Genomic DNA, 11,611 nt, shown 5'->3' with positions numbered 1-11,611 from the left:
ACTCGGGGGGAAGAAACCCTCTGTGTGGTTGAGCACACAGACACTGCTGGGTGGGCTTGGGCTGGGTGGGTGGTCCACAGCCTGCATTTCGGCAGGGGGTTGGCAGCATGCCTGTTTCCCACCAAGGGCAGGGGCTGCCGCTGAGGGTACTGTGTGGCCCTCAGGGGCTACTTGTCTGGCCTTGCGTTGATGGCCACAGCACCAGGGGTCTCTCCAGGGACAACTTCCCTTCCTAGTCTGCCCTTCTCCCCCACCGATTCTGCCCTTGGCACCTGGCCCCCTTCCACTGGCCCCACCTGCTCCGATCCCTCACCTGCCCCCAGGGCCTCTGGTCTAATCACATGACCTTTCCATTACCGCTTCTCCCCACTTGTCCGAGCAAGGCCTGGCCTTCTGCCCAGGTGATAATCCAACCTCGAGATCCTGACCATATCTAGAGAGGCCCAAGTCCCCTGCCCTCCACCCCTTCCAGCTGGGTCCCCACCTGGCCCATGACATTTAAAACTCTCTGGCCAGCCTTGGCATATTGAACCCCATACCCCAACTGCTATGATCCCTCCTCACCAGGGCCCCAATGCCGGGGCTTCTGGGAAAAGCACACAAGGCGTGGAGGGGACAGGCTTGGTGACCCTCCTCCTTCACCTTGAGCCAGCCCAAATTTGGCAGCCCCGCCAGGCGAGCAGCCAGCAGGAGCCCATTCCTGACCCTACAAGGAGAGGCCGCCTGGCTGGGGGGCTCTGAGAGGCAGGGTGCAGCAAGGCCACCTGTGTGCCCAGCCCTGGGAGCACATGCCTGGCACATGGCACAGTGCACTATTAGCTCCAGCTGTCCCTGCCCTGGGCCTGGTGCCTGACCCCAGTCCCAGGGTCTGCTCCTAATATAGCAGCAAGGGGCCTGGCGGCTGGCCACTCTCATCTTTCCTCACAGGCAGAGCTCTGTGTGTCCCCCTGTCCTACCTGCTGACACCTGCCTGGCCCCGAGGAAGCCTGCAAAGCTAAGGTGACCAGAGTTTAACATTGGTGAAGCGGGACACCATTGATCAAACTCATCTCCTGGCGAAATAGCCACATGGCAGCCCAACACCGTATCCCCTAGCTTGTCGTGCATTCTTTCCAAAAACTGGGACTTTTTAAAAATGCCACGCGATGTGGGAAAAATTGTTAAAAATCAGGACTGTCCCACCAAAAGCGGGACGTCCGGTCACCTTATCCAAAGACCAATTGGTGGTGGGAGCAGGGGGCTTTGAAAGACCACCCCAAGGGCAAGTGGTGGCCTCAGGAGATCCTGGGGCTCAAAGCAGTAGGGGTCTTCACTGCCCTGGCCATCGGTGGGCCTGACCTCCACCCCTGGTACAACTGAGCGTGATCACGTACTCCCCCCAGGCCCCCCGCCCCAACCCCGCTCAGGAAGTGACTGGCAGGTGGAGATTATGTCCGGAACATGCTCCCTTGGGGGCAAGGAGGCACTTACACTCACCCCAGAAGTACCCAGAAAGGGAGTCAGAGCCCCAAGGCCAAAATGAGGGGGGACCCAGTGATTCCTAAAGTCCTCTCAAAGCCCAACCACAGGGTATCGTAGCCGGCACAGAAGGTGAGCCCTGGGGCCCTTCAGGAGCTCGCTCAGGGGGATCACAGCAACAGCAGCGGCTCTAAAGGTCCCTGTGGAGGGTCCGTTCAGAGGAGAAGAGTGAGGAGGGCCCCGCCCCCAGAGAGCAGGAGGGGCCATGTCACCGGCACCCCCCTCCCAGTTCTACCTGAGGAAGCAGGTGACCTGCTGTATGTTCTGTGGTGCGTCTATATCCAACCACCACCATCAAAGACTAAAGAACTCCTACCGTGCCAGGAAAGGGGACCACTCCCGGGGTGAAAGTGGCGGGGTGAGTGGCCACGGGCCATAGGCCACGCCAACTGAAGCCCTGCAAGCTGGGGTGCCTCCCTGGGCCAGTCCCTGCTGTGTGCGCGTGGAGAATCCCATGACCACTCACTGTTAAGAAAATGCACGTGGGCAAAACAGAAACCTATATCCAGGAGGTGCACCACGGGCCTGGAGTGTCCTGCCACTTCCCAGGCGGGGCAGGCACGGGAGAGGCGAGAGAAAGCCCTGGCCACTCGGTCAGGACCGGCCGGGTGCCAGCGCCGCCCCCAAAGCCATGGGGTAACCCCGGCCCACAGACACAGGGTGAAGTCAAATTTCCTTTTTCCTTTTATTATTTCCCCTGAGTCTCCAGCCCCAACCCCAAGCCAAGACGGAGCCTTCCTGGGACAGCCTTTGCCACCCATCCTGCCGGCACCCACCCCTGGCATCTGAGTTCTGCCTGCATTGGGACGTAAGGTTCTCTCTCTCTCTCTCTCTCTCTCTCTCTCTCTCCCCCTCACACACACACACACACACACACACACACACACACACACACACACACACTCCCCCAACCCATTCGAACACCCACTCCGAAGCCCCCCGCCGCTGCTTCCCGGCCTTTCGTGAATCAAGAACAGAACAGGCAGGGAGAAGAGGGCCCACTTCCCCCCGACCCTGGGGAAAGGAAGAAACAAAAGGTCCCTGGGAAAAGGCAGAGGCCCAGAGCGAACCCCTCAGGCCTGAAAGGTGAGGGGTCAGTTCCGTGCGGCTCCTGCCAGCTGGACACGCAGGCTGGGGCCGAGCCAGCAGGACGTGAAGTGTCTGAGCTCATGTTCCCGGCTGCTTTGGACACAGCTCTGCTGAGGCCAAGGACGCACGCACGCGCGCGCGGGCTAAACGCTGTCCTGGTAAGGTTGTTTTTGACCGGACCTACAAACGTAAACATATGAAGTGGTGGCAGATGTCATGGTCAAGTTAGAGCCGGACAGCTACATCTGTCAATTTATTATTAGAAGGCAAATGTCAGGGGAAAGAAAATATGCCCCCAAGTAATTTATTCCTGTGGAAACTCTACCGGCTTCCGTTGGCAAGAGCGGGAGGAGAGGCCCGCCTTCCGGCTCCTCAGAGAAGAGGTGCCCTTAGAAGACATGGGTGGGGACAAGACCCAGGTGTGGCCCCTTTGGGGGTAAAAATTGATCGGTGGGGGTCAAGGACATCAAGAATAAGTTCCTGGGGCAGGAAGGGGCAAGAGTGTTGGTGCATCGTGGACGTGGCTAATGGCCATCGATGTTATGAAACTGACCCACCGTGTCCCGACGGTGGCAGGGAGAGACCGTTTGCCCTGTAAACGTTCCCCTGGTCCACAATAAAGATGTTAGAGAGAGACAGAGAGAGAGCAGTTACCATTCCTTTCTAATTTAGCTGAGGAGAGCAGGGGGTGCTGAGACGGAAGAGACCCAAGCTTTCTGAGAGGTGGACACCGCTCTCTTGGTGGGAAACCCAAAGGCTTCGGAAGCAAGCAGAAAGCACGCTCACGTTCTCTGTGAGGAGGGGCTCCGCCGGCCCAGGGCGAGGCGCATTAACGAACCGACTTAACACAATTCTAGCAGAGCTGCCCATGGGGAAAAAATAAAGGCAGCTGGGCCCATGAGGAAATAGAGGGTGCCCACCTCTCTGCGGGGGGGGTCCAGGTCAGGACACAGGCATGGACAGTGCCCTGGGCTGGACACACCATGCTGATAGCGATGTGTTACCTTCAAGTGTGGTTTGTACACCCACCAAGTAACACTGCCCGTCCTCTTTACAGCAGTGGCCGAACTGACCCTTTGACACAATGTGTTGTACTGTGGTCTTGGTAAAAGTGTACAGCGCAAACTAGGTCTCCACTGGGCTGCTGATCATACAGCCGGCAGTTCAAACCCACCAGCTGCTCTGTGGGAGAGAGATGAGGCTGGCTGCTTTGTCCCCGTGCAGATTTGCAGCGTGGGAAACCCCTATGGAGCCGACCTCCCCTGTCCCCGTGGGCTCAGTGGAACTGACTCCCACGACACGCAGGGGGTGTCTTGTTGTTGCTGTTTGGAATGTTCAGGGCGAGACATTTCCCCATGTCCGTCAACTCCTAATTTGACCTTCAAAAGTGAATTCATTTGCCTTAGAAGGGAGGGAACACTGAGGTGATTTACAAAACGCAGCCTGGAGAATGTGGTACGGACATGGAAAGAACGGAGCTGGGTACGACTCCGGGATTGCAGATCGATCACACACACATCTCAGCACCCCACAGCCCCAGTGCGCAATCCCAGGCCACCAGTACTGACATGGGAGGTGTGAGAAGGCCAGGAGCCCCAAGTCCCCACGGCTGAAAAAGGCCAGGCCCAGTGGCACTGAGCTCACACCTCGCGGTAAAAGAGCCCTAGAAAGGGCTGGGCGTCCCTTGTGGCGCATACAGAGACTCATGGTTCCCGCCTACCCAGAAGCACCTTGGAGGAAAACCACCACCTGCTCCCCGAGACAGAGCCTTGAAAACCCTGGGGGCAGGTGCACTCTGCCCACACGGGGCATCTGGTCGGTGGGAGTGGAAATCAACTTAATTGTTTTTGCTCCGTTCTTGTGAATCAGGTGAAGGTTTATGGAGCAAATCAGTTTTCCATCCAACAATCCGACGCACGTCATTGATTGCAATCACCTTGGAGGACCGTCGCCGTGAGCCCCACGTTCCCCCTGTGTCTCCAGGCTCTACCTCGCCGCTGTCCTTCTCGGCCCTAACTCCTGAGCTGCCCTTTGGATCAGGAGCCGTTTGGTTGCTCTAAGACACGTGCAGCCTCGCTAGTTGAACCAAGGCAGTGAGTTGGGCCCCTGGGTGAACAAGAACCACAGCCAGGTGGGTTCCATCCGTCTCTATCTGACCCATAAGCCTGGTCTCCTTGGTCATCTGAAGTCTGGGCCCATATTTTTCTCCTAGCTCTATCCTGGACCTCCTGCTGGGCCCTTGGCTTCTCCTTAACTTTAGACCATGACTTCACAGAGCATGGCTGGGGCGCCAGTCCCATCCTTCCCCCTTCAACGCAAATAGCTCACCCTCCTTAACAGACAATCTCAGCTGCAGAACTTGAAGTCTATTTTAAAAATACCTGGAGATGAGAAGTTACTTCACTTGTAAACGTGCTAAAAACAATAGCACAACACCACCATTTGCTATAGTATACAAGCATATGCCTTTGCTTATGTGTCGGTCTAGGTAGCATCACAGAGTGACACCGCGACACTGAACTACACGTTGACAGCAAATAATATCATTATTGTGCGCGATCAGGGAAGGCCAAGAGGCCCAGACAACCTGACAGGGCCTTGCCCCCGCTCCCCACCCCCAATCCCAGCGCCCCTCCAATGCACACTGCCTCTCATGTCACAGTCGGATGACAAATGACCCAGCGGCCCTACTTCTACAGCATGACTAGCACACACATGCCTGCTCTGGGCACGGGGGAGGCGGTGGGGGACAAGGGCCTTGACCTCCAAGACTGGAGAGCATTCTTTAGATTGTGGTCGTTCCCAACTTAAACCGTCTAGATCCGGGATGAGGCGAGGAGGGCTACCATGGAAGTTTAAAATATCGAACGCAGAGGACAAGAAAAATTGTGGTTGATAATCAGATCACTGCTATCTATGGCTGCCCCAACAGCCGCCCCCGACAGCCGTGTAGACACTTCCTTTTGTAGAAGGAGCCCGGGGACCTTCAGGGAGGAGAGATGCTGGACGGACAGACAGCCCTCAGCCTTCCTCTGTGGTACAGCTCAGAAATACGGCCCACTGTCAGCCTGACTTTTTCCCTGACTGGTGAGGGAGAGAAGGGGGTGACACAGGGGAAAGAGTCCCAAGTCCCCTTTCCGAACACTGTCGGTACACTGTTTTCAAGGCTAAAAGAGAGAAGGCTTGGTACACACACACACACACACACACACACACACGGTGGTCTTGGTTTGAAGGGCAATTCCGCTAAAGCTCTGTGTTCACCGATGTTTGAGTGATTGCAACTGCTTGACGGCCGAGCTGGAGGCACGCCTGTGAGCATGGACATGGGGGATGTCCCTGGGTGGGCCCCATGGGGCTGTTGGGAGTGGAGACAATCGACATGCATGCCTGCCAATCGGGAAGCAGTCCATACGAAGTTAGTTGCCTCTGGGAGGTTGGAGGGTATGAAGACTGTGATTGGTCATCTAAGCGGACTACAGCCTGATGTCTACCTAGCCTTTTTGGAAATGCCGATATCATACATGTGATTGACAGATTACAGGTGCAATTCAAATTTAAATATGACAAAGAGGGGTTGGACAATCAGTGGTCTCTACTCCTCTGGAGTCAAAGAGAGAGAAGGAAGCCCAAGATTCAGGGCTGTCTACACACAGCCTCCTGTACCCCGAGAACTGAGGACCACACGGTGCCCAGGGACCACTGTACAGCCTGCTCAGGGTCACCCTAGATGATGGAACCAGACAGAAAGGGAGGGGCATATGGGACAGAATTTCCAATGACCAAAATATCCAGACCTACTGGACCAAATGAAACCGGAGGTACCCTCAAGAGCCTTACCCTGAGCTACTCTCTTAAGCCTTGAACTAACAGCATCGCCCGAGTCACCTTTGAACTCAGCAGTATGTTAGCTCGTGCAGCACGTGATTCCACCTGGATTACTGTACTCCTTAAGAAAAAAGTCATCCAGAGGAGGAGCTTTCACAAGTTCACAGAAAAATGGAATGAAAAGATCGTGGATTATTTCTCCACCAACTTTTTTGGAAGCCTCGATGTGTGTACCTTGCGCGCGCGCACACACACACACACACATACCCCCAAAGATTCAAAAGCTAGTCGTAGCTGTCAATATGCCGTGCACCTAGGAAAAGATGCACTGGTAAAAGCTGTGTGACAGCTATCCTACAACCACCACCTTTTCTTTTTCTTGAGAGAGCAGTTAAGGTTGAGTACATAAACCCAAACACCTCATGGGCTTGTTTGATTCCTTGCCTGGAAGGCTTCATGTGGCATCCCAGTGAGTAGGGATAACAAACTCTTTAGCGCTTCTGTTCTGCTTCCCAGTTCACCATGCATAGTCACAAAATCTAGCAAAAGGCCATTAAAAGCTCAGCGACTGGTCTCCATTCACCTGAAACAACAGTGGAAGGAGAGCCAAGAACGGGGGCAAAGGGGGAGATGCTGAATGTGTGGCCAATTGCCTCGATGAACAACTGTCTCCGTTGCCCTGAGGCCAGAAGAAATGGATGGTGCCCAGCTTCTAGGATGGAGAACTTTGATCACAGATTCTACAGAAAATTCTGATCAAAGGAGGAGCAGCAGTAAATAAAATGTAGAACAGAACTCCAAATTCCCATGGACGCTAGTCTTTCCAGGGCCACGGAGGGTGGAGGAAGCCCTGAAATTGATGCCCTGAGACCTTTAAACCTTAAACCCCAAATTTCCCCTGTAGTCACCTTAAAACCAAACAACGGTTTAACTGGTGAAAGAGCTCTAGCCCGAGCATGATACTCTACTAAGAACTCTCTATTCGGGATCAAAAGGAGCCCTGGTGGTGGAGTGAGCTATGCATGGAGCGGCCAACTACAAAGTCAGTAGTTCGGACCCATCAGTCACTCCACCAGGAAGAAGACAAGCTTGTCTGCTCCCACAGAGATTTAAAAGCCTTGGAAACCCAAAGGGGCAGTTCTACTCTGTCCTGCACAGTTGCTATGAGCTGGAATCCACTTGGTCACAGTGAGTGATATGGTATCAAACAGACAGCAGAACTGAGAATGGAGGTGGCAACAAAGGTACAAATGTGCTTGACAGGATGGATGGATGGATGGATGAATGGATGGATGGATGGATGGATAGACGGACGGACGGACGGACGATGATAAGAGTTGTACGAGGCCCCAATAAAATGATTTTGAAAGAAGGAAAGAAAAGGCAGCGCCCTGCAGAGATGAGAGCAGGCCTCCGGAGGTCTGTACCAGGGTTATTATTAAGGGTGTGGCTCATTTGCCTAAGTTCCGGTCTTCTAAAAAAAAAAAAAGGAAAAGAGCAGAACTGAAAAGGTTACAGAGGAGATTTCGGGGTCAGGGAGTTTCTCTTCACGAGCAAGGAACAACTCCTAACAGGAGGAGGAAAACGGCTACACAACTCAAAAACTGGCTCGGGTGCTCTGCTGTGGATGTTCTGCACGATGACAAGGTGCATAACCTTTAGGGCCAAATGGTCGACAACTATTCCAAAGCGCCAATGGGCAGGTCGAGGGGCAGGGAGACCAGGTTCTTGAAAGGGGAACAGAAGGATAGCAATTCGGAGACTGCTGACTCCAGGGGCAGACCATAACGGGAATCACTGGCCACTACGCATGTGCAGAGCAGCGGTTCTCAACCACAGGGGTCGCCCGATTCATCCCAGTAGCAAAATGACCGTGATGAAGTAGCAACGAACATAATTTCATGTTTGGGGGGTCACCACCACATGAGGAACTGTATGAAAGGGTCCCGGTAGGAGGAAGGTTGAGACCCCCAGTGTACAGCTTGTGGGACGGGAACCTGTACTTTCATCAAAAGATTCCACAGCGAACAAGGGAATGGCGCGGGAAGCCGCCTGCGCGTCCTGGGTGGGCTTCCCGGGGAGGAGAGGCACTGAGAAGACCGGCAGGCTTTGTCAGTCCCGTTGGTCTCGAATCCTGGGGGGCTGTTTTTACGTAAGAAACAACTCGTGCTCTTCAAGTAGGCTGGGTTTCGAATAACCAGCAGAAATAGAGAGTGTCCCCAAATTATACCAGCTTTGACCTTGGCCAAGCCCTTCCCGGCTGTCCTGCGGGCTTTGCCAGACTGAACGATTAAGGACATGGTATGGTTCTATTTCTAGCCTCCAAGCCACTTCTCGCAAGCTCTGGCCTTGCTCTTTCTTTAATAAGGAGCCGGTGGAATCCCAGTCCTAAAGTGATCAAGAGAAGAATGTGAAGCTGTCAACTGCCCATTTGGATGCTGGAGAAAAAATAGATCCAATATCAAGAGGGTTGAGATCTGAGCCTTCGGCTCATGTTCCACCACTTCATGAAGGTCCTCGACTTGGTCAGGGGGGAAAAAGGGCTGAGCCAGGACTAAAGAAAATTCCACCCAAGAGCTGGTTTTGCCACTCCCGACCCAGTCCCTGACCCTCGGTCTCCTGACTTATAAAACGCAGGAAGGGATCACGACTTGAGCTCAGTGTCCCCCATTGTGGAATGGCGACTCAATTAGGAGTGTTCTCTCTTGGACCCACCTGGCACAAGGTTCCTGCTGTCTCCATGACAGCCTTCCCTGTGGAGCTCTGAACCCATCACACCTCTGGACCCGCTTGACATCTCCTCACAGGGCCCAAAGGCACCTCCAACTCAAGGAGTCAAAGATGAAAGGTACAATATAAAACTCAAGAGTCTCCCTCCAGTCCACAGATGGGCCTCTTCCCATCCTTCTCCGGCCCAGTGAAAGGCAACCCCTTCCACCTGGACAACTTCTAGCTCGACACCCCCATGGTTCACCACGCCTTGTCACCCCAACCTCCCAAGGAATCCTCAAAGTCCCTCCTGCCCCCTCTCTCCATCTCTAGAACCAGCGACTTCCCTACACCAAGCTCCCAGCTCGCCCTACTCCAGCCAGAGAGAGCTTTGAGAAGGCCTAGCTGCCGATGGCACCTTCAGGCATTAGAATCAAAGGGTCATTCTGACTTGGAATTGACTCAATGGGAGTGGGCTTGGTGTTCAGTAGGCGGGGGGCATTAGAACCGCGGTGGCGCATTGTTCTAAGGGCACTTAGGAGAAACCAAGAGGGCACTCTATTCCCAGGAAGCCCACCGACTTGCCTCACTTCCTCTCCGGCCCAGCCACCTTCTGCTAGTCCCCGTAACACACTGGGCACTTCCACCAGGGGGCCTTCGAGCTCGAGAATCGAGAATCCGCTGCTTGGCCCTCGTGCCACCTGCTGCTGTCACCGCTCATTCCTCAGCTCAAGTGTGCCGGCATCATTTTCTAGGGAAAGTATTCCTGACATGTCCAAAGCCGCGGGCAGACGTCCTCGGCTGTACCCTCTGAAAACACGTGTTCTTTCCTACTGTGCCCTTAGCCCAGGCTGGAATGAGGCCCTACCTAAAGTTGCCCCTGGTCTCCAGATGCCTCACCCTGAGTGGAGGGCGTGGTTCAGCTCACTGGCATATTTTCCGCGCCTGGCGGAGCATATGGCCCACACAGGGTACCCGATGCATTTAACAAATACTTCTGTGAGCGGCATTTCTACATGCGACAAATCGCGTGCCAATTCCACATTCTTCGTGTGCACAAGTTGATGACACTTGTCCTGTCTCTCCTCGGTGGGTCTGGTGTGGGCCAAGTCTTCCCTCGTCCAAGACTTTCCATCGCCGGTCACTGAGCGATGGCTTGAAATCCGCTCTATACAAAGAAAGGCCCAGCTAGCATGGCCTCTCCATCTTTATTTTAGGCTTTCGGGAGGATTCCAGCCTCTCTCCCATTGCTTTCCTGTTTCTTGACTTTTCCCACCATCTTTCCCACCACTACCACCACCACCACCCTCCCCCATCAACACCAATACTGTCCTCACCACCACCACCACCTTCACCATTGTCACCACTACCATCCTCATGTCCCCATTCACCATCCTCACCACCAGTGACACACAGCTGGCATCAACCGAGGTCCCCCAATCAGGATTTGCCTATTACTGACCCTTAGTTAGGCACCTTCGGTACCTTTTCCCCTTGGATCAACACCACGGCCAGGAGCCCTGGTGGCGTAGTGGGTACGTGTTGGGCTGCGATCCGCAAGGTCTGGACTTTGAACCACCGGCCGCTCCTCTGGAGGAAGACGGGGGTCACTCCTCCCGTAAACAGCCATGGCCTCGGAAGCTCGCGGGGACGAGTCCAGCGTCACTATGGTTGGGTACGGACTTGAAGGCAGGGGGCTTGGCTTGGTTTTTAACCCTGGGAGGAAGGTACTACTGCCTTATCTTACTGCCTTATTGAAAAGACAGCCCTCCCAGGAGACTATCTTGTTTCCTTTTGAAACCCACCCAAGAGGACAATCTTTTGAAAAATAGCACAGGATGAAGGTGGCCCCCTTCCACCCATCTCATTAGAGGGAAAGATTCTTCCCACCCACATCCTTCCCGCGAAGCCCACCACCCTCTGCCATCCAGACGACGGTGACTCGGAATAGGGTGTAAATCTTGAGGGGAGCAGACAGTCTCCTCTCTCTCCTTCAGTGTGGCTGGTGGGGCTGAACCACCGACCCCATGGCTAGCAAGCAGCCCAACGCTCCCTGGCAACACCACCAAGCCTCCTCTTCAGAGTCCACAAGAAGGCTCCCAGGTTGAACACATTAGTGCAGACAAAAGAAGAGACAGGATCTAACTAGAAGAACCCCAAAGAACGTGCTGAAGAGGTTAATGCTTCACTTCGGAAACCTCAGCGACTAGTTTCTAGACACTGGGGTTTCAGACAAATGCTAACATGTCACAATGCATGCGCACGCGCGCACACACACCGTGGGAGGCTGGCACACGTTAGCCCACTTTTCAAAAAAACAAAAACCTGCTAAATAATGTCATTTTAAAAAGCACAAAATAAAATAATTCTAAAGGGCAACTCTGACCTCCTAGAGCAGCGGTTCTCAACCTGTGGGTCTCCACCCCTTTGGGGGCCGAACGACCCTCTCACAGGGGTCACCCGATTC

Source organism: Echinops telfairi, unplaced genomic scaffold (genome assembly GCF_000313985.2).
Source record: "Echinops telfairi isolate 266 unplaced genomic scaffold, ASM31398v2 ScPeMD7_7413;HRSCAF=8451, whole genome shotgun sequence".
NCBI classification, from domain to species: domain Eukaryota; kingdom Metazoa; phylum Chordata; class Mammalia; order Afrosoricida; family Tenrecidae; genus Echinops; species Echinops telfairi.
This window is presented reverse-complemented; position numbering follows the sequence as displayed.